The sequence below is a fragment of the Salminus brasiliensis genome, chromosome 11 (assembly GCF_030463535.1).
Source record: "Salminus brasiliensis chromosome 11, fSalBra1.hap2, whole genome shotgun sequence".
In the NCBI taxonomy this organism is placed as follows: Eukaryota; Metazoa; Chordata; class Actinopteri; order Characiformes; family Bryconidae; genus Salminus; species Salminus brasiliensis.
The window spans coordinates 24,144,574-24,162,885 of NC_132888.1; the positions used below are offsets into that span (position 1 = coordinate 24,144,574).

The 18,312-nt window shown below is 37.5% G+C and overlaps 53 pseudogenes; all 53 read left to right on the forward strand.

Moving 5' to 3' along the window:
* Nucleotides 1–277: 277 nt before the first annotated feature.
* On the forward strand, nucleotides 278–396 carry LOC140567440 (5S ribosomal RNA; annotated as a pseudogene).
* A 185-nt stretch (nucleotides 397–581) lies between these two features.
* LOC140566132 (5S ribosomal RNA) lies at nucleotides 582–700 on the forward strand (annotated as a pseudogene).
* A 183-nt stretch (nucleotides 701–883) lies between these two features.
* LOC140567496 (5S ribosomal RNA) lies at nucleotides 884–1,002 on the forward strand (annotated as a pseudogene).
* Nucleotides 1,003–1,188: 186 nt separating this feature from the next.
* Nucleotides 1,189–1,307, forward strand: LOC140572994 (5S ribosomal RNA; annotated as a pseudogene).
* A 183-nt stretch (nucleotides 1,308–1,490) lies between these two features.
* On the forward strand, nucleotides 1,491–1,609 carry LOC140566165 (5S ribosomal RNA; annotated as a pseudogene).
* Nucleotides 1,610–1,795: 186 nt separating this feature from the next.
* On the forward strand, nucleotides 1,796–1,914 carry LOC140573308 (5S ribosomal RNA; annotated as a pseudogene).
* Nucleotides 1,915–2,099: 185 nt separating this feature from the next.
* Nucleotides 2,100–2,218, forward strand: LOC140567502 (5S ribosomal RNA; annotated as a pseudogene).
* A 183-nt stretch (nucleotides 2,219–2,401) lies between these two features.
* LOC140566166 (5S ribosomal RNA) lies at nucleotides 2,402–2,520 on the forward strand (annotated as a pseudogene).
* A 186-nt stretch (nucleotides 2,521–2,706) lies between these two features.
* Nucleotides 2,707–2,825, forward strand: LOC140573311 (5S ribosomal RNA; annotated as a pseudogene).
* Nucleotides 2,826–3,010: 185 nt separating this feature from the next.
* On the forward strand, nucleotides 3,011–3,129 carry LOC140567343 (5S ribosomal RNA; annotated as a pseudogene).
* A 184-nt stretch (nucleotides 3,130–3,313) lies between these two features.
* LOC140572578 (5S ribosomal RNA) lies at nucleotides 3,314–3,432 on the forward strand (annotated as a pseudogene).
* A 185-nt stretch (nucleotides 3,433–3,617) lies between these two features.
* LOC140568223 (5S ribosomal RNA) lies at nucleotides 3,618–3,736 on the forward strand (annotated as a pseudogene).
* A 184-nt stretch (nucleotides 3,737–3,920) lies between these two features.
* LOC140572579 (5S ribosomal RNA) lies at nucleotides 3,921–4,039 on the forward strand (annotated as a pseudogene).
* A 185-nt stretch (nucleotides 4,040–4,224) lies between these two features.
* On the forward strand, nucleotides 4,225–4,343 carry LOC140571698 (5S ribosomal RNA; annotated as a pseudogene).
* A 185-nt stretch (nucleotides 4,344–4,528) lies between these two features.
* LOC140567428 (5S ribosomal RNA) lies at nucleotides 4,529–4,647 on the forward strand (annotated as a pseudogene).
* A 477-nt stretch (nucleotides 4,648–5,124) lies between these two features.
* LOC140567939 (5S ribosomal RNA) lies at nucleotides 5,125–5,243 on the forward strand (annotated as a pseudogene).
* Nucleotides 5,244–5,428: 185 nt separating this feature from the next.
* Nucleotides 5,429–5,547, forward strand: LOC140566011 (5S ribosomal RNA; annotated as a pseudogene).
* Nucleotides 5,548–5,732: 185 nt separating this feature from the next.
* LOC140573300 (5S ribosomal RNA) lies at nucleotides 5,733–5,851 on the forward strand (annotated as a pseudogene).
* Nucleotides 5,852–6,036: 185 nt separating this feature from the next.
* LOC140571776 (5S ribosomal RNA) lies at nucleotides 6,037–6,155 on the forward strand (annotated as a pseudogene).
* Nucleotides 6,156–6,644: 489 nt separating this feature from the next.
* Nucleotides 6,645–6,763, forward strand: LOC140568123 (5S ribosomal RNA; annotated as a pseudogene).
* A 184-nt stretch (nucleotides 6,764–6,947) lies between these two features.
* Nucleotides 6,948–7,066, forward strand: LOC140567991 (5S ribosomal RNA; annotated as a pseudogene).
* Nucleotides 7,067–7,251: 185 nt separating this feature from the next.
* Nucleotides 7,252–7,370, forward strand: LOC140566743 (5S ribosomal RNA; annotated as a pseudogene).
* A 185-nt stretch (nucleotides 7,371–7,555) lies between these two features.
* On the forward strand, nucleotides 7,556–7,674 carry LOC140568193 (5S ribosomal RNA; annotated as a pseudogene).
* Nucleotides 7,675–7,859: 185 nt separating this feature from the next.
* Nucleotides 7,860–7,978, forward strand: LOC140566744 (5S ribosomal RNA; annotated as a pseudogene).
* A 480-nt stretch (nucleotides 7,979–8,458) lies between these two features.
* LOC140571930 (5S ribosomal RNA) lies at nucleotides 8,459–8,577 on the forward strand (annotated as a pseudogene).
* Nucleotides 8,578–8,762: 185 nt separating this feature from the next.
* On the forward strand, nucleotides 8,763–8,881 carry LOC140570191 (5S ribosomal RNA; annotated as a pseudogene).
* Nucleotides 8,882–9,066: 185 nt separating this feature from the next.
* On the forward strand, nucleotides 9,067–9,185 carry LOC140573168 (5S ribosomal RNA; annotated as a pseudogene).
* A 185-nt stretch (nucleotides 9,186–9,370) lies between these two features.
* LOC140567933 (5S ribosomal RNA) lies at nucleotides 9,371–9,489 on the forward strand (annotated as a pseudogene).
* Nucleotides 9,490–9,966: 477 nt separating this feature from the next.
* LOC140566745 (5S ribosomal RNA) lies at nucleotides 9,967–10,085 on the forward strand (annotated as a pseudogene).
* A 185-nt stretch (nucleotides 10,086–10,270) lies between these two features.
* On the forward strand, nucleotides 10,271–10,389 carry LOC140568194 (5S ribosomal RNA; annotated as a pseudogene).
* Nucleotides 10,390–10,574: 185 nt separating this feature from the next.
* On the forward strand, nucleotides 10,575–10,693 carry LOC140566747 (5S ribosomal RNA; annotated as a pseudogene).
* Nucleotides 10,694–11,173: 480 nt separating this feature from the next.
* Nucleotides 11,174–11,292, forward strand: LOC140571931 (5S ribosomal RNA; annotated as a pseudogene).
* Nucleotides 11,293–11,477: 185 nt separating this feature from the next.
* Nucleotides 11,478–11,596, forward strand: LOC140570192 (5S ribosomal RNA; annotated as a pseudogene).
* A 185-nt stretch (nucleotides 11,597–11,781) lies between these two features.
* On the forward strand, nucleotides 11,782–11,900 carry LOC140573181 (5S ribosomal RNA; annotated as a pseudogene).
* Nucleotides 11,901–12,085: 185 nt separating this feature from the next.
* LOC140567935 (5S ribosomal RNA) lies at nucleotides 12,086–12,204 on the forward strand (annotated as a pseudogene).
* Nucleotides 12,205–12,681: 477 nt separating this feature from the next.
* On the forward strand, nucleotides 12,682–12,800 carry LOC140567301 (5S ribosomal RNA; annotated as a pseudogene).
* Nucleotides 12,801–12,985: 185 nt separating this feature from the next.
* Nucleotides 12,986–13,104, forward strand: LOC140567618 (5S ribosomal RNA; annotated as a pseudogene).
* Nucleotides 13,105–13,581: 477 nt separating this feature from the next.
* On the forward strand, nucleotides 13,582–13,700 carry LOC140567557 (5S ribosomal RNA; annotated as a pseudogene).
* Nucleotides 13,701–13,883: 183 nt separating this feature from the next.
* On the forward strand, nucleotides 13,884–14,002 carry LOC140570181 (5S ribosomal RNA; annotated as a pseudogene).
* Nucleotides 14,003–14,187: 185 nt separating this feature from the next.
* On the forward strand, nucleotides 14,188–14,306 carry LOC140569576 (5S ribosomal RNA; annotated as a pseudogene).
* A 185-nt stretch (nucleotides 14,307–14,491) lies between these two features.
* LOC140567903 (5S ribosomal RNA) lies at nucleotides 14,492–14,610 on the forward strand (annotated as a pseudogene).
* Nucleotides 14,611–14,794: 184 nt separating this feature from the next.
* On the forward strand, nucleotides 14,795–14,913 carry LOC140573147 (5S ribosomal RNA; annotated as a pseudogene).
* A 184-nt stretch (nucleotides 14,914–15,097) lies between these two features.
* LOC140567988 (5S ribosomal RNA) lies at nucleotides 15,098–15,206 on the forward strand (annotated as a pseudogene).
* Nucleotides 15,207–15,391: 185 nt separating this feature from the next.
* Nucleotides 15,392–15,510, forward strand: LOC140571476 (5S ribosomal RNA; annotated as a pseudogene).
* A 186-nt stretch (nucleotides 15,511–15,696) lies between these two features.
* LOC140572077 (5S ribosomal RNA) lies at nucleotides 15,697–15,815 on the forward strand (annotated as a pseudogene).
* A 184-nt stretch (nucleotides 15,816–15,999) lies between these two features.
* On the forward strand, nucleotides 16,000–16,118 carry LOC140570360 (5S ribosomal RNA; annotated as a pseudogene).
* Nucleotides 16,119–16,303: 185 nt separating this feature from the next.
* LOC140571263 (5S ribosomal RNA) lies at nucleotides 16,304–16,422 on the forward strand (annotated as a pseudogene).
* A 185-nt stretch (nucleotides 16,423–16,607) lies between these two features.
* On the forward strand, nucleotides 16,608–16,726 carry LOC140567954 (5S ribosomal RNA; annotated as a pseudogene).
* A 182-nt stretch (nucleotides 16,727–16,908) lies between these two features.
* LOC140567609 (5S ribosomal RNA) lies at nucleotides 16,909–17,027 on the forward strand (annotated as a pseudogene).
* Nucleotides 17,028–17,213: 186 nt separating this feature from the next.
* On the forward strand, nucleotides 17,214–17,332 carry LOC140567321 (5S ribosomal RNA; annotated as a pseudogene).
* Nucleotides 17,333–17,518: 186 nt separating this feature from the next.
* Nucleotides 17,519–17,637, forward strand: LOC140567376 (5S ribosomal RNA; annotated as a pseudogene).
* Nucleotides 17,638–17,822: 185 nt separating this feature from the next.
* LOC140570019 (5S ribosomal RNA) lies at nucleotides 17,823–17,941 on the forward strand (annotated as a pseudogene).
* Nucleotides 17,942–18,125: 184 nt separating this feature from the next.
* Nucleotides 18,126–18,244, forward strand: LOC140568330 (5S ribosomal RNA; annotated as a pseudogene).
* Nucleotides 18,245–18,312: the final 68 nt, after the last annotated feature.

The following is an 18,312-nucleotide window of genomic DNA, read 5'->3' on the forward strand; positions in this document are numbered from 1 at the left end:
CCTTAGAACGCCTGATCTCAGAAGCTACCTAGGGTTGGCCCTGGTTAGTACTTGAATGGGAGACTGAATGGGAATACCAGGTGTTGTAAGCTTTTCCAGTCCTGCAAACAATTAAAGCTTACATTTCCATGTTATTTACATCTTTTGCACAAATTTGTAGTTGAAACTCTTTTGTGTTGTAAATGTTGATGTGTTAAAATGGAATGCTTTTTCTTGATTTTGAACAAATATGGTCTTATCTATGAAATTTGAATCCTCTAGTTTGTAAGGTTCTTCTGCTTATGGCCATTCCACCGTTAGAACGCCTGATCTCGTCTGATCTCAGGAGCTACCTAGGATTGGGCCTGGTTAGTACTTGAATGGGAGACTGTCTGGGAATACCAGGTGTTGTAAGCTTTTCCAGTCCTGCAAACAATTAAAGCTTACATTTCCATGTTATTTACATCTTTTGCACAAATTTGTAGTTGAAACACTTTTGTGTTGTAAATTTTGATGTGTTGAAATGGAATGTTTTTTTTTGGTTTTGAACAAATATGGTCTTAGCTATGAAATTTGAATCCTCTAGCTTGCAAGGTTCTTCATCTTATGGCCATTCCACCCTTAGAACGCCTGATCTCGTCTGATCTCAGAAGCTACCTAGGGTTGGGCCTGGTTAGTACTTGAATGGGAGACTCTCTGGGAATACCAGGTTTTGTAAGCTTTTTCAATCATGCAAACAATTAAAGCTTACATTTCCATTTTTTTCATCTTTTGCACAAATTTGTATTTGAAACTCTTTTGTGTTGTAAATTTTGATGTGTTGAAATGGAATGCTTTTTCTTGGTTTTGAACAAATATGGTCTTAGCTATGAAATTTGAATCCTCTAGTTTGCAAGGTTCTTCTGCTCACGGCCATTCCACCCTTAGAATGCCTGATCTCATCTAATCTCAGAAGCTACCTAGGGTTGGGTCTGGTTAGTACTTGAATGGGAGACTGTCTGGGAATACCAGGTGTTGTAAGCTTTTCCAGTCCTGCAAACAATTAAAGCTTACATTTCCATGTTATTTACATCTTTTGCACAAATTTGTAGTTAAAAACTCTTTTGTGTTGTAAATTTTGATGTGTTGAAATGGAATGCTTTTTCTTGGTTTTGAACAAATATGGTCTTAGCTATGAAATTTGAATCCTCTAGTTTGCAAGGTTCTTCTTCTTATGGCCATTCCACCCTTAGAACGCCTGATCTCATCTGATCTCAGAAGCTACCTAGGGTTGGGCCTGGTTAGTACTTGAATGGGAGACTCTCTGGGAATACCAGGTTTTGTAAGCTTTTTCAATCATGCAAACAATTAAAGCTTACATTTCCATTTTTTTCATCTTTTGCACAAATTTGTATTTGAAACTCTTTTGTGTTGTAAATTTTGATGTGTTGAAATGGAATGCTTTTTCTTGGTTTTGAACAAATGTGGTCTTAGCTATGAAATTTGAATCCTCTAGTTTGCAAGGTTTTTCTGCTCACGGCCATTCCACCCTTAGAATGCCTGATCTCGTCTGATCTCAGAAGCTACCTAGGGTTGGGTCTGGTTAGTACTTGAATGGGAGACTGTCTGGGAATACCAGGTGTTGTAAGCTTTTCCAGTCCTGCAAACAATTAAAGCTTACATTTCCATGTTATTTACATCTTTTGCACAAATTTGTAGTTAAAAACTCTTTTGTGTTGTAAATTTTGATGTGTTGAAATGGAATGCTTTTTCTTGATTTTGAACAAATATGGTCTTAGCTATGAAATTTGAATCCTCTAGTTTGGAAGGTTCTTCTGCTTACGGCCATTCCACCGTTAGAACGCCTGATCTCGTCTGATCTCAGAAGCTACCTAGGATTGGGCCTGGTTAGTACTTGAATGGGAGACTGTCTGGGAATACCAGGTGTTGTAAGCTTTTCCAGTCCTGCAAACAATTAAAGCTTACATTTCCATGTTATTTACATCTTTTGCACAAATTTGTAGTTGAAACTCTTTTGTGTTGTAAATTTTGATGTGTTGAAATGGAATGCTTTTTCTTGGTTTTGAACAAATATGGTCTTAGCTATGAAATTTGAATCCTCTAGTTTGCAAGGTTCTTCTTCTTATGGCCATTCCACCCTTAGAACGCCTGATCTCGTCTGATCTCAGAAGCTACCTAGGATTGGGCCTGGTTAGTACTTGAATGGGAGACTCTCTGGGAATACCAGGTTTTGTAAGCTTTTTCAATCATGCAAACAATTAAAGCTTACATTTCCATTTTTTTCATCTTTTGCACAAATTTGTATTTGAAACTCTTTTGTGTGGTAAATTTTGATTTGTTGAAATGGAATGCTTTTTCTTGGTTTTGAACAAATATGGCCTTAGCTATGAAATTTGAATCCTCTAGTTTGCAAGGTTCTTCTGCTCACGGCCATTCCACCCTTAGAATGCCTGATCTCGTCTGATCTCAGAAGCTACCTAGGGTTGGGTCTGGTTAGTACTTGAATGGGAGACTGTCTGGGAATACCAGGTGTTGTAAGCTTTTCCAGTCCTGCAAACAATTAAAGCTTACATTTCCATGTTATTTACATCTTTTGCACAAATTTGTAGTTAAAAACTCTTTTGTGTTGTAAATTTTGATGTGTTGAAATGGAATGCTTTTTCTTGATTTTGAACAAATATGGTCTTAGCTATGAAATTTGAATCCTCTAGTTTGCAAGGTTCTTCTGCTTACGGCCATTCCACCGTTAGAACGCCTGATCTCGTCTGATCTCAGAAGCTACCTAGGATTGGGCCTGGTTAGTACTTGAATGGGAGACTGTCTGGGAATACCAGGTGTTGTAAGCTTTTCCAGTCCTGCAAACAATTAAAGCTTACATTTCCATGTTATTTACATCTTTTGCACAAATTTGTAGTTTAAACACTTTTGTGTTGTAAATTTTGATGTGTTGAAATGGAATGTTTTTTTTTGGTTTTGAACAAATATGGTCTTAGCTATGAAATTTAAATCCTCTAGTTTGCAAGGTTCTTCTGCTTACGGCCATTCCACCCTTAGAACGCCTGATCTTGTCTGATCTCAGAAGCTAACTAGGCTTGGGCCTGGTTAGTACTTGAATGGAAGAATGTCTGGGAATACCAGGTGTTGTAAGCTTTTTCAATCCTGCAAACAATTAAAGCTTACATTTCCATTTTTTTTCATCTTTTGCACAAATTTGTATTTGAAACTCTTTTGTGTTGTAAATTTTGATGTGTTAAAATGGAATGCTTTTTCTTGGTTTTGAACAAATATGGTCTTAGCTATGAAATTTGAATCCTCTAGTTTGCAAGGTTCTTCTGCTTACGGCCATTCCACCCTTAGAACGCCTGATCTCGTCTGATCTCAAAAGCTACCTAGGGTTGGGCCTGGTTAGTACTTGAATGGGAGACTGTCTGGAAATACCAGGTGTTGTAAGCTTTTCCAGTCCTGCAAACAATTAAAGCTTACATTTCCATGTTATTTACATCTTTTGCACAAATTTGTAGTTTAAACACTTTTGTGTTGTAAATTTTGATGTGTTGAAATGGAATGTTTTTTTTTGGTTTTGAACAAATATGGTCTTAGCTATGAAATTTAAATCCTCTAGTTTGCAAGGTTCTTCTGCTTACGGCCATTCCACCCTTAGAACGCCTGATCTTGTCTGATCTCAGAAGCTACCTAGGCTTGGGCCTGGTTAGTACTTGAATGGAAGAATGTCTGGGAATACCAGGTGTTGTAAGCTTTTTCAATCCTGCAAACAATTAAAGCTTACATTTCCATTTTTTTTCATCTTTTGCACAAATTTGTATTTGAAACTCTTTTGTGTTGTAAATTTTGATGTGTTAAAATGGAATGCTTTTTCTTGGTTTTGAACAAATATGGTCTTAGCTATGAAATTTGAATCCTCTAGTTTGCAAGGGTCTTCTGCTTACGGCCATTCCACCCTTAGAACGCCTGATCTCGTCTGATCTCAAAAGCTACCTAGGGTTGGGCCTGGTTAGTACTTGAATGGGAGACTGTCTGGAAATACCAGGTGTTGTAAGCTTTTCCAGTCCTGCAAACAATTAAAGCTTACATTTCCATGTTATTTACATCTTTTGCACAAATTTGTAGTTGAAACTCTTTTGTGTTGTAAATTTTGATGTGTTGAAATGGAATGCTTTTTCTTGGTTTTAAACAAATATGGTCTTAGCTATGAAATTTGAATCCTCTAGTTTGCAAGGTTCTTTAGCTTGCGGCCATTCCACCCTTAGAACGCCTGATCTCATCTGATCTCAGAAGCTATCTAGGGTTGGGCCAGGTTAGTACTTGAATGGGAGACTGTCTGGGAATACCAGGTGTTGTAAGCTTTTCCAATCCTGCAAACAATTAAAGCTTACATTTCCATGTTATTTACATCTTTTACACAAATTTGTAGTTGAAACTCTTTTGTGTTGTAAATTTTGATGTGTTGAAATGGAATGCTTTTTCTTGGTTTTGAACAAATATGGTCTTAGCTATGAAATTTGAATCCTCTAGTTTGCAAGGTTCTTCTGCTTATGGCCATTCCACTCTTAGAACGCCTGATCTCGTCTGATCTCAGAAACTACCTAGGGTTGGGCCTGGTTAGTACTTGAATGGGAGACTGTCTGGGAATACCAGGTTTTGTAAGCTTTTTCAATCATGCAAACAATTAAAGCTTACATTTCCATTTTTTTCATCTTTTGCACAAATTTGTATTTGAAACTCTTTTGTGTTGTAAATGTTGATGTGTTGAAATGGAATGCTTTGTCTTGGTTTTGAACAAATATGGTCTTATCTATGAAATTTGAATCCTCTAGTTTGCAAGGTTCTTCTGCTTACGGCCATTCCACCCTTAGAACGCCTGATCTCAGAAGCTACCTAGGGTTGGCCCTGGTTAGTACTTGAATGGGAGACTGAATGGGAATACCAGGTGTTGTAAGCTTTTCCAGTCCTGCAAACAATTAAAGCTTACATTTCCATGTTATTTACATCTTTTGCACAAATTTGTAGTTGAAACTCTTTTGTGTTGTAAATGTTGATGTGTTAAAATGGAATGCTTTTTCTTGATTTTGAACAAATATGGTCTTAGCTATGAAATTTGAATCCTCTAGTTTGCAAGGTTCTTCTGCTTACGACCATTCCTCAGTTAGAACGCCTGATCTTGTCTGATCTCAGAAGCTACCTAGGATTGGGCCTGGTTAGTACTTGAATGGGAGACTGTCTGGGAATACCAGGTGTTGTAAGCTTTTCCAGTCCTGCAAACAATTAAAGCTTACATTTCCATGTTATTTACATCTTTTGCACAAATTTGTAGTTGAAACACTTTTGTGTTGTAAATTTTGATGTGTTGAAATGGAATGTTTTTTTTTGGTTTTGAACAAATATGGTCTTAGCTATGAAATTTGAATCCTCTAGTTTGCAAGGTTCTTCTGCTTACGGCCGTTCCACTCTTAGAACGCCTGATCTCGTCTGATCTCAGAAGCTATCTAGGCTTGGGCCTGGTTAGTACTTGAATGGGAGACTTTCTGGGAATACCAGGTGTTGTAAGCTTTTTCAATCCTGAAAACAATTAAATCTTACATTTCCTTTTTTTTTTCATCTTTTGCACAAATTTGTATTTGAAACTCTTTTGTGTTGTAAATGTTGATGTATTGAAATGGAATGCTTTTTCTTGATTTTGAACAAATATGGTCTTAGCTATGAAATTTGAATCCTCTATTTTGCAAGGTCCTTCTGCTTACGGCCATTCCACTCTTAGAACGCCTGATCTCGTCTGATCTCAAAAGCTACCTAGGGTTGGGTCTGGTTAGTACTTGAATGGGAGACTGTCTGGGAATACCAGGTGTTGTAAGCTTTTCCAGTCCTGCAAACAATTAAAGCTTACATTTCCATGTTATTTACATCTTTTGCACAAATTTGTAGTTGAAACTCTTTTGTGTTGTAAATTTTGATGTGTTGAAATGGAATGCTTTTTCTTGGTTTTGAACAAATATGGTCTTAGCTATGAAATTTGAATCCTCTAGTTTGCAAGGTTCTTCAGCTAGCGGCCATTCCACCCTTAGAACGCCTGATCTCGTCTGATCTCAGAAGCTATCTAGGGTTGGGCCAGGTTAGTACTTGAATGGGAGACTGTCTGGGAATATCAGGTGTTGTAAGCTTTTCCAATCCTGCAAACAATTAAAGCTTACATTTCCATGTTATTTACATCTTTTACACAAATTTGTATTTGAAACTCTTTTGTGTTGTAAATTTTGATGTGTTGAAATGGAATGCTTTTTCTTGGTTTTGAACAAATATGGTCTTAGCTATGAAATTTGAATCCTCGAGTTTGCAAGGATTTTCTGCTCATGGCCATTCCACCCTTAGAACGCCTGATCTCGTCTGATCTCAGAAGCTACCTAGGTTTGGGCCTGGTTAGTAGTTGAATGGGAGAGTGTATGGGAATACCAGGTGTTGTAAGCTTTTCCAGTCCTGCAAACAATTAAAGCTTACATTTCCATGTTATTTACATCTTTTGCACAAATTTGTAGTTGAAACTCTTTTGTGTTGTAAATGTTGATGTGTTGAAATGGAATGCTTTTTCTTGGTTTTGAACAAATATGGTCTTATCTATGAAATTTGAATCCTCTAGTTTGCAAGGTTCTTCTGCTTACGGCCATTCCACCCTTAGAATGCCTGATCTCGTCAGATCTCAGAAGCTCCCTAGGGTTGGGCCTAGTTAGTACTTGAATGGGAGACTTTCTGGGTATACCAGGTGTTGTAAGTTTTTCAAATCCTGCAAACAATTAAAGCTTACATTTCCATTTTTTTACATCTTTTGCACAAATTTGTAGTTGAAACTCTTTTGTGTTGTAAATGTTGATGTGTTGAAATGGAATGCTTTTTCTTGGTTTTGAACAAATATGGTCTTATCTATGAAATTTGAATCCTCTAGTTTGCAAGGTACTTCTGCTCACGGCCATTCCACCCTTAGAATGCCTGATCTCGTCTGATCTCAGAAGCTACCTAGGGTTGGGCCTAGATAGTACTTGAATGGGAGACTTTCTGGGTATACCAGGTGTTGTAAGTTTTTCCAATCCTGCAAACAATTAAAGCTTACATTTCTATTTTTTTTACATTTTTTGCACAAATTTGTAGTTGAAACTCTTTTGTGTTGTAAATTTTGATGTGTTGAAATGGAATGCTTTTTCTTGGTTTTGAACAAATATGGTCTTAGCTATGAAATTTGAATCCTCTAGTTTGCAAGGTTCTTCTGCTTACGGCCATTCCACCCTTAGAACGCCTGATCTCGTCTGATCTCAGAAGCTACCTAGGGTTGGGCCTGGTTAGCGCTTGAATGGGAGACTATCTGGGAATACCAGGTGTTGTAAGCTTTTCCAGTCCTGCAAACAATTAAAGCTTACATTTCCATGTTATTTACATCTTTTGCACAAATTTGTAGTTGAAACTCTTTTGTGTTGTAAATTTTGATGTGTTGAAATGGAATGCTTTTTCTTGGTTTTGAACAAATATGGTCTTAGCTATGAAATTTGAATCCTCTAGTTTGCAAGGCTCTTCTGCTTATGGCCATTCCACCCTTAGAACGCCTGATCTCGTCTGATCTCAGAAACTACCTAGGGTTGGGCCTGGTTAGTACTTGAATGGGAGACTGTCTGGCAATACCAGGTTTTGTAAGCTTTTTCAATCATGCAAACAATTAAAGCTTACATTTCCATTTTTTTTACATTTTTTGCACAAATTTGTAGTTGAAACTCTTTTGTGTTGTAAATTTTGATGTGTTGAAATGGAATGCTTTTTCTTGGTTTTGAACAAATATGGTCTTAGCTATGAAATTTGAATCCTCTAGTTTGCAAGGTTCTTCTGCTTACGGCCATTCCACCCTTAGAACGCCTGATCTCGTCTGATCTCAGAAGCTACCTAGGGTTGGGCCTGGTTAGCGCTTGAATGGGAGACTATCTGGGAATACCAGGTGTTGTAAGCTTTTCCAGTCCTGCAAACAATTAAAGCTTACATTTCCATGTTATTTACATCTTTTGCACAAATTTGTATTTGAAACTCTTTTGTGTTGTAAATGTTGATGTGTTGAAATGGAATGCTTTTTCTTGGTTTTGAACAAATATGGTCTTATCTATGAAATTTGAATCCTCTAGTTTGCAAGGTTCTTCTGCTTACGGCCATTCCACCCTTAGAACGCCTGATCTCAGAAGCTACCTAGGGTTGGCCCTGATTAGTACTTGAATGGGAGACTGAATGGGAATACCAGGTGTTGTAAGCTTTTCCAGTCCTGCAAACAATTAAAGCTTACATTTCCATGTTATTTACATCTTTTGCACAAATTTGTAGTTGAAACACTTTTGTGTTGTAAATTTTGATGTGTTGAAATGGAATGTTTTTTTTTTGGTTTTGAACAAATATGGTCTTAGCTATGAAATTTGAATCCTCTAGTTTGCAAGGTTCTTCTGCTTACGGCCATTCCACTCTTAGAACGCCTGATCTCGTCTGATCTCAGAAGCTATCTAGGCTTGGGCCTGGTTAGTACTTGAATGGGAGACTTTCTGGGAATACCAGGTGTTGTAAGCTTTTTCAATCCTGCAAACAATTAAATCTTACATTTCCTTTTTTTTTTCATCTTTTGCACAAATTTGTAGTTGAAACTCTTTTGTGTTGTAAATGTTGATGTATTGAAATGGAATGCTTTTTCTTGATTTTGAACAAATATGGTCTTAGCTATGAAATTTGAATCCTCTAGTTTGCAAGGTCCTTCTGCTTACGGCCATTCCACCCTTAGAACGCCTGATCTCGTCTGATCTCAAAAGCTACCTAGGGTTGGGCCTGGTTAGTACTTGAATGGGAGACTGTCTGGGAATACCAGGTGTTGTAAGCTTTTCCAGTCCTGCAAACAATTAAAGCTTACATTTCCATCTTATTTACATCTTTTGCACAAATTTGTAGTTGAAACTCTTTTGTGTTGTAAATTTTGATGTGTTGAAATGGAATGCTTTTTCTTGGTTTTGAACAAATATGGTGTTAGCTATGAAATTTGAATCCTCTAGTTTGCAAGGTTCTTTAGCTTGCGGCCATTCCACCCTTAGAACGCCTGATCTCGTCTGATCTCAGAAGCTATCTAGGGTTGGGCCAGGTTAGTACTTGAATGGGAGACTGTCTGGGAATACCAGGTGTTGTAAGCTTTTCCAATCCTGCAAACACTTAAAGCTTACATTTCCATGTTATTTACATCTTTTGCACAAATTTGTAGTTGAAACTCTTTTGTGTTGTAAATTTTGATGTGTTGAAATGGAATGCTTTTTCTTGGTTTTGAACAAATATGGTCTTAGCTATGAAATTTGAATCCTCTAGTTTGCAAGGTTCTTCTGCTTATGGTCATTCCACCCTTAGAACGCCTGCTCTCGTCTGATCTCAGAAACTACCTAGGGTTGGGCCTGGTTAGTACTTGAATGGGAGACTGTCTGGGAATACCAGGTTTTGTAAGCTTTTTCAATCATGCAAACAATTAAAGCTTACATTTCCATTTTTTTCATCTTTTGCACAAATTTGTATTTGAAACTCTTTTGTGTTGTAAATGTTGATGTGTTGAAATGGAATGCTTTTTCTTGGTTTTGAACAAATATGGTCTTATCTATGAAATTTGAATCCTCTAGTTTGCAAGGTTCTTCTGCTTACGGCCATTCCACCCTTAGAACACCTGATCTCAGAAGCTACCTAGGGTTGGCCCTGGTTAGTACTTGAATGGGAGACTGAATGGGAATACCAGGTGTTGTAAGCTTTTCCAGTCCTGCAAACAATTAAAGCTTACATTTCCATGTTATTTACATCTTTTTCACAAATTTGTAGTTGAAACTCTTTTGTGTTGTAAATGTTGATGTGTTAAAATGGAATGCTTTTTCTTGATTTTGAACAAATATGGTCTTAGCTATGAAATTTGAATCCTCTAGTTTGCAAGGTTCTTCTGCTTACGGCCATTCCACCCTTAGAACGCCTGATCTCGTCTGATCTCAGAAGCTACCTAGGGTTGGGCCTGGTTAGCGCTTGAATGGGAGACTATCTGGGAATACCAGGTGTTGTAAGCTTTTCCAGTCCTGCAAACAATTAAAGCTTACATTTCCATGTTATTTACATCTTTTGCACAAATTTGTAGTTGAAACTCTTTTGTGTTGTAAATTTTGATGTGTTGAAATGGAATGCTTTTTCTTGGTTTTGAACAAATATGGTCTTAGCTATGAAATTTGAATCCTCTAGTTTGCAAGGCTCTTCTGCTTATGGCCATTCCACCCTTAGAACGCCTGATCTCGTCTGATCTCAGAAACTACCTAGGGTTGGGCCTGGTTAGTACTTGAATGGGAGACTGTCTGGCAATACCAGGTTTTGTAAGCTTTTTCAATCATGCAAACAATTAAAGCTTACATTTCCATTTTTTTTACATTTTTTGCACAAATTTGTAGTTGAAACTCTTTTGTGTTGTAAATTTTGATGTGTTGAAATGGAATGCTTTTTCTTGGTTTTGAACAAATATGGTCTTAGCTATGAAATTTGAATCCTCTAGTTTGCAAGGTTCTTCTGCTTACGGCCATTCCACCCTTAGAACGCCTGATCTCGTCTGATCTCAGAAGCTACCTAGGGTTGGGCCTGGTTAGCGCTTGAATGGGAGACTATCTGGGAATACCAGGTGTTGTAAGCTTTTCCAGTCCTGCAAACAATTAAAGCTTACATTTCCATGTTATTTACATCTTTTGCACAAATTTGTATTTGAAACTCTTTTGTGTTGTAAATGTTGATGTGTTGAAATGGAATGCTTTTTCTTGGTTTTGAACAAATATGGTCTTATCTATGAAATTTGAATCCTCTAGTTTGCAAGGTTCTTCTGCTTACGGCCATTCCACCCTTAGAACGCCTGATCTCAGAAGCTACCTAGGGTTGGCCCTGATTAGTACTTGAATGGGAGACTGAATGGGAATACCAGGTGTTGTAAGCTTTTCCAGTCCTGCAAACAATTAAAGCTTACATTTCCATGTTATTTACATCTTTTGCACAAATTTGTAGTTGAAACACTTTTGTGTTGTAAATTTTGATGTGTTGAAATGGAATGTTTTTTTTTTGGTTTTGAACAAATATGGTCTTAGCTATGAAATTTGAATCCTCTAGTTTGCAAGGTTCTTCTGCTTACGGCCATTCCACTCTTAGAACGCCTGATCTCGTCTGATCTCAGAAGCTATCTAGGCTTGGGCCTGGTTAGTACTTGAATGGGAGACTTTCTGGGAATACCAGGTGTTGTAAGCTTTTTCAATCCTGCAAACAATTAAATCTTACATTTCCTTTTTTTTTTCATCTTTTGCACAAATTTGTAGTTGAAACTCTTTTGTGTTGTAAATGTTGATGTATTGAAATGGAATGCTTTTTCTTGATTTTGAACAAATATGGTCTTAGCTATGAAATTTGAATCCTCTAGTTTGCAAGGTCCTTCTGCTTACGGCCATTCCACCCTTAGAACGCCTGATCTCGTCTGATCTCAAAAGCTACCTAGGGTTGGGCCTGGTTAGTACTTGAATGGGAGACTGTCTGGGAATACCAGGTGTTGTAAGCTTTTCCAGTCCTGCAAACAATTAAAGCTTACATTTCCATCTTATTTACATCTTTTGCACAAATTTGTAGTTGAAACTCTTTTGTGTTGTAAATTTTGATGTGTTGAAATGGAATGCTTTTTCTTGGTTTTGAACAAATATGGTGTTAGCTATGAAATTTGAATCCTCTAGTTTGCAAGGTTCTTTAGCTTGCGGCCATTCCACCCTTAGAACGCCTGATCTCGTCTGATCTCAGAAGCTATCTAGGGTTGGGCCAGGTTAGTACTTGAATGGGAGACTGTCTGGGAATACCAGGTGTTGTAAGCTTTTCCAATCCTGCAAACACTTAAAGCTTACATTTCCATGTTATTTACATCTTTTGCACAAATTTGTAGTTGAAACTCTTTTGTGTTGTAAATTTTGATGTGTTGAAATGGAATGCTTTTTCTTGGTTTTGAACAAATATGGTCTTAGCTATGAAATTTGAATCCTCTAGTTTGCAAGGTTCTTCTGCTTATGGTCATTCCACCCTTAGAACGCCTGCTCTCGTCTGATCTCAGAAACTACCTAGGGTTGGGCCTGGTTAGTACTTGAATGGGAGACTGTCTGGGAATACCAGGTTTTGTAAGCTTTTTCAATCATGCAAACAATTAAAGCTTACATTTCCATTTTTTTCATCTTTTGCACAAATTTGTATTTGAAACTCTTTTGTGTTGTAAATGTTGATGTGTTGAAATGGAATGCTTTTTCTTGGTTTTGAACAAATATGGTCTTATCTATGAAATTTGAATCCTCTAGTTTGCAAGGTTCTTCTGCTTACGGCCATTCCACCCTTAGAACACCTGATCTCAGAAGCTACCTAGGGTTGGCCCTGGTTAGTACTTGAATGGGAGACTGAATGGGAATACCAGGTGTTGTAAGCTTTTCCAGTCCTGCAAACAATTAAAGCTTACATTTCCATGTTATTTACATCTTTTTCACAAATTTGTAGTTGAAACTCTTTTGTGTTGTAAATGTTGATGTGTTAAAATGGAATGCTTTTTCTTGATTTTGAACAAATATGGTCTTAGCTATGAAATTTGAATCCTCTAGTTTGCAAGGTTCTTCTGCTTACGGCCATTCCACAGTTAGAACGCCTGATCTCGTCTGATCTCAGAAGCTACCTAGGATTGGGCCTGGTTAGTACTTGAATGGGAGACTGTCTGGGAATACCAGGTGTTGTAAGCTTTTCCAGTCCTGCAAACAATTAAAGCTTACATTTCCATGTTATTTACATCTTTTGCACAAATTTGTAGTTGAAACTCTTTTGTGTTGTAAATTTTGATGTGTTGAAATAGAATGCTTTTTCTTGGTTTTGAACAAATATGGTCTTAGCTATGAAATTTGAATCCTATAGTTTGCAAGGTTCTTCTGCTTATGGCCGTTCCACCCTTAGAACGCCTGATCTCGTCTGATCTCAGAAACTACCTAGGGTTGGGCCTGGTTAGTACTTGAATGGGAGACTGTCTGGGAATACCAGGTTTTGTAAGCTTTTTCAATCATGCAAACAATTAAAGCTTACATTTCCATTTTTTTCATCTTTTGCACAAATTTGTATTTGAAACTCTTTTGTGTTGTAAATGTTGATGTGTTGAAATGGAATGCTTTTTCTTGGTTTTGAACAAATATGGTCTTATCTATGAAATTTGAATCCTCTAGTTTGCAAGGTTCTTCTGCTTACGGCCATTCCACCCTTAGAACACCTGATCTCAGAAGCTACCTAGGGTTGGCCCTGGTTAGTACTTGAATGGGAGACTGAATGGGAATACCAGGTGTTGTAAGCTTTTCCAGTCCTGCAAACAATTAAAGCTTACATTTCCATGTTATTTACATCTTTTGCACAAATTTGTAGTTGAAACTCTTTTGTGTTGTAAATGTTGATGTGTTGAAATGGAATGCTTTTTCTTGGTTTTGAACAAATGTGGTCTTATCTATGAAATTTGAATCCTCTAGTTTGCAAGGTTCTTCTGCTTACGGCCATTCCACCCTTAGAATGCCTGATCTCGTCTGATCTCAGAAGCTACCTAGGGTTGGGCCTAGTTAGTACTTGAATGGGAGACTTTCTGGGTATACCAGGTGTTGTAGGTTTTTCCAATCCTGCAAACAATTAAAGCTTACATTTCCATTTTTTTACATCTTTTGCACAAATTTGTAGTTGAAACTCTTTTGTGTTGTAAATTTTGATGTGTTGAAATGGAATGCTTTTTCTTGGTTTTGAACAAATATGGTCTTAGCTATGAAATTTAATCCTCTAGTTTGCAAGGTTCTTCTGCTTACGGCCATTCCACCCTTAGAACGCCTGATCTCGTCTGATCTCAGAAGCTACCTAGGGTTGGGCCTGGTTAGTACTTGAATGGAAGACTGTCTGGGAATACCAGGTGTTGTAAGCTTTTCCAATCCTGCAAACAATTAAAGCTTACATTTCCATGTTATTTACATCTTTTACACAAATTTGTAGTTGAAACTCTTTTGTGTTGTAAATGTTGATGTGTTGAAATGGAATGCTTTTTCTTGGTTTTGAACAAATATGGTCTTAGCTATGAAATTTGAATCCTCTAGTTTGCAAGATTCTTCTGCTTATGGCCATTCCACCCTTAGAACGCCTGATCTCGTCTGATCTCAGAAGCTACCCAGGGTTGGGCCTGGTTAGTACTTGAATGGGAGACTGTCTGGGAATACCAGGTGTTGTAAGCTTTTTCAATCCTGCAAACAATGAAAGCTTACATTTCCATTTTTTTTTCATCTTTTGCACAAATTTGTATTTGAAACTCTTTTGTGTTGTAAATGTTGATGTGTTGAAATGGAATGCTTTTTCTTGATTTTAAACAAATATGGTCTTATCTATGAAATTTGAATCCTCTAGTTTGCAAGGTTTTTCTGCTTACGACCATTCCACCCTTAGAATGCCTTATCTCGTCTGATCTCAGAAACCACCTCGGGTTGGGCCTGGTTAGTACTTGAATGGGAGACTGTCTGGGAATACCAGGCGTTGTAAGCTTTTTCAATCCTGCAAACAATTAAAGCTTACATTTCCATTTTTTTTCATCTTTTGCACAAATTTGTATTTGAAACTCTTTTGTGTAGTAAATGTTGATGTGTTAAAGTGGAATGCTTTTTCTTGGTTTTGAACAAATATGGTCTTAGCTATGAAATTTGAATCCTCTAGTTTGCAAGGCTCTTCTGCTTACGGCCATTCCACCTTTAGAACGCCTGATCTCGTCTGATCTCGGAAGCTACCTAGTGTTGGGCCTGGTTAGTACTTGAATGGGAGACTCTCTGGGAATACCAGGTGTTGTAAGCTTTTCCAGTCCTGCAAACAATTAAAGCTTACATTTCCATGTTATTTACATCTTTTGCACAAATTTGTATTTGAACTCTTTTGTGTTGTAAATGTTGATGTGTTAAAGTGGAATGCTTTTTCTTGGTTTTGAACAAATATGGTCTTATCTATGAAATTTGAATCCTCTAGTTTGCAAGGTTCTTCTGCTTACGGCCATTCCACCCTTAGAACGCCTGATCTCAGAAGCTACCTAGGGTTGGGCCTGGTTAGTACTTGAATGGGAGACTGTCTGGGAATACCAGGTGTTGTAAGCTTTTCCAGTCCTGCAAACAATTAAAGCTTACATTTCCATGTTATTTACATCTTTTGCACAAATTTGTAGTTGAAACTCTTTTGTGTTGTAAATGTTGATGTGTTAAAATGGAATGCTTTTTCTTGATTTTGAACAAATATGGTCTTAGCTATGAAATTTGAATCCTCTAGTTTGCAAGGTTCTTCTGCTTACGGCCATTCCACCCTTAGAACGCCTGATCTCGTCTGATCTCAGAAGCTACCTAGGACTGGGCCTGGTTAGTACTTGAATGGGAGACTGTCTGGGAATACCAGGTGTTGTAAGCTTTTCCAGTCCTGCAAACAATTAAAGCTTACATTTCCATGTTATTTACATCTTTTGCACAAATTTGTAGTTGAAACTCTTTTGTGTTGTAAATTTTGATGTGTTGAAATGGAATGTTTTTTTTTTGGTTTTGAACAAATATGGTCTTAGCTATGAAATTTGAATCCTCTAGTTTGCAAGGTTCTTTTGCTTATGGCCATTCCACCCTTAGAACGCCTGATCTCGTCTGATCTCAGAAGCTACCTAGGCTTGGGCCTGGTTAGTACTTGAATGGGAGACTGTCTGGGAATACCAGGTGTTGTAAGCTTTTTCAATCCTGCAAACAATTAAAGCTTACATTTCCATTTTTTTTCATCTTTTGCACAAATTTGTATTTGAAACTCTTTTGTGTTGTAAATGTTGATGTTTTAAAATGGAATGCTTTTTCTTGGTTTTGAACAAATATGGTCTTAGCTATGAAATTTGAATCCTCTAGTTTGCAAGGCTCTTCTGCTTACAGCCATTCCACCCTTAGAACGCCTGATCTCGTCTGATCTCAAAAGCTACCTAGGGTTGGGCCTGGTTAGTACTTGAATGGGAGACTGTCTGGGAATACCAGGTGTTGTAAGCTTTTCCAGTCCTGCAAACAATTAAAGCTTACATTTCCATGTTATTTACATCTTTTGCACAAATTTGTAGTTGAAACTCTTTTGTGTTGTAAATTTTGATGTGTTGAAATGGAATGCTTTTTCTTGGTTTTGAACAAATATGGTCTTAGCTATGAAATTTGAATCCTCTAGTTTGGAAAGCTCTTTTGCTTACGGCCATTCCACCCTTAGAACGCCTGATCTCGTCTGATCTCAGAAGCTACCTAGGGTTAGGCCTGGTTAGTACTTGAATGGGAGACTGTCTGGGAATACCAGGTGTTGTAAGCTTTTCCAATCCTGCAAACAATTAAAGCTTACATTTCCATGTTATTTACATCTTTTACACAAATTTGTAGTTGAAACTCTTTTGTGTTGTAAATTTTGATGTGTTGAAATGGAATGCTTTTTCTTGGTTTTGAACAAATATGGTCTTAGCTATGAAATTTGAATCCTCTAGTTTGCAAGGTTCTTCTTCTCATGGCCATTCCACCCTTAGAACGCCTGAGCTCGTCTGATCTCAGAAGCTACCTAGGGTTGGGCCTGGTTAGTATTTGAATGGGAGACTCTCTGGGAATACCAGGTGTTGTAAGCTTTTTCAATCATGTAAACAATTAAAGCTTACATTTCCATTTTTTTCATCTTTTGCACAAATTTGTATTTGAAACTCTTTTGTGTTGTAAATTTTGATATGTTGAAATGGAATGCTTTTCTTGGTTTTGAACAAATATGGTCTTATCTATGAAATTTGAATCCTCTAGTTTGCAAGGTTCTTCTGCTCACGGCCATTCCACCCTTAGAATGCCTGATCTCGGCTGATCTCAGAAGCTACCTAGGGTTGGGTCTGGTTAGTACTTGAATGGGAGACTGTCTGGGAATACCAGGTGTTGTAAGCTTTTCCAGTCCTGCAAACAATTAAAGCTTACATTTCCATGTTATTTACATCTTTTGCACAAATTTGTAGTTAAAAACTCTTTTGTGTTGTAAATTTTGATGTGTTGAAATGGAATGCTTTTTCTTGGTTTTGAACAAATGTGGTCTTATCTATGAAATTTGAATCCTCTAGTTTGCAAGGTTCTTCTGCTTACGGCCATTCCACCCTTAGAACGCCTGATCTCGTCTGATCTCGGAAGCTACCTAGGGTTGGGCCTGGTTAGCGCTTGAATGGGAGACTATCTGGGAATACCAGGTGTTGTAAGCTTTTCCAGTCCTGCAAACAATTAAAGCTTACATTTCCATGTTATTTACATCTTTTGCACAAATTTGTAGTTAAAAACTCTTTTGTGTTGTAAATTTTGATGTGTTGAAATGGAATGCTTTTTCTTGGTTTTGAACAAATGTGGTCTTATCTATGAAATTTGAATCCTCTAGTTTGCAAGGTTCTTCTGCTTATGGCCATTCCACCCTTAGAACGCCTGATCTCGTCTGATCTCAGAAGCTACCTAGGGTTGGGCCTGGTTAGCGCTTGAGTGGGAGACTATCTGGGAATACCAGGTGTTGTAAGCTTTTCTAGTCCTGCAAACAATTAAAGCTTACATTTCCATGTTATTTACATCTTTTGCACAAATTTGTAGTTGAAACTCTTTTGTGTTGTAAATGTTGATGTGTTGAAATGGAATGCTTTTTCTTGATTTTAAACAAATATGGTCTTATCTATGAAATTTGAATCCTCTAGTATGCAAGGTTCTTCTGCTTATGGCCATTCCACCCTTAGAACGCCTGATCTCGTCTGATCTCAGAAGCAACCCAGGGTTGGGCCTGGTTAGTACTTAAATAGGAGACTGTCTGGGAATACCAGGTGTTGTAAGCTTTTTCAATCCTGCAAACAATTAAAGCTTACATTTCCATTTTTTTACATCTTTTGCACAAATTTGTAGTTGAAACTCTTTTGTGTTGTAAATGTTGATGTGTTGAAATGGAATGCTTTTTCTTGGTTTTGAAACAATATGGTCTTAGCTATGAAATTTGAATCCTCTAGTTTGCAAGGTTCTTCTGCTTACGGCCATTCCACCCTTAGAATGCCTGATCTCCTCTGATCTCAGAAGCTACCTAGGGTTGGGCCTAGTTAGCGCTTGAATGGGAGACTATCTGGGAATACCAGGTGTTGTAAGCTTTTCCAGTCCTGCAAACAATTAAAGCTTACATTTCCATGTTATTTACATCTTTTGCACAAATTTGTAG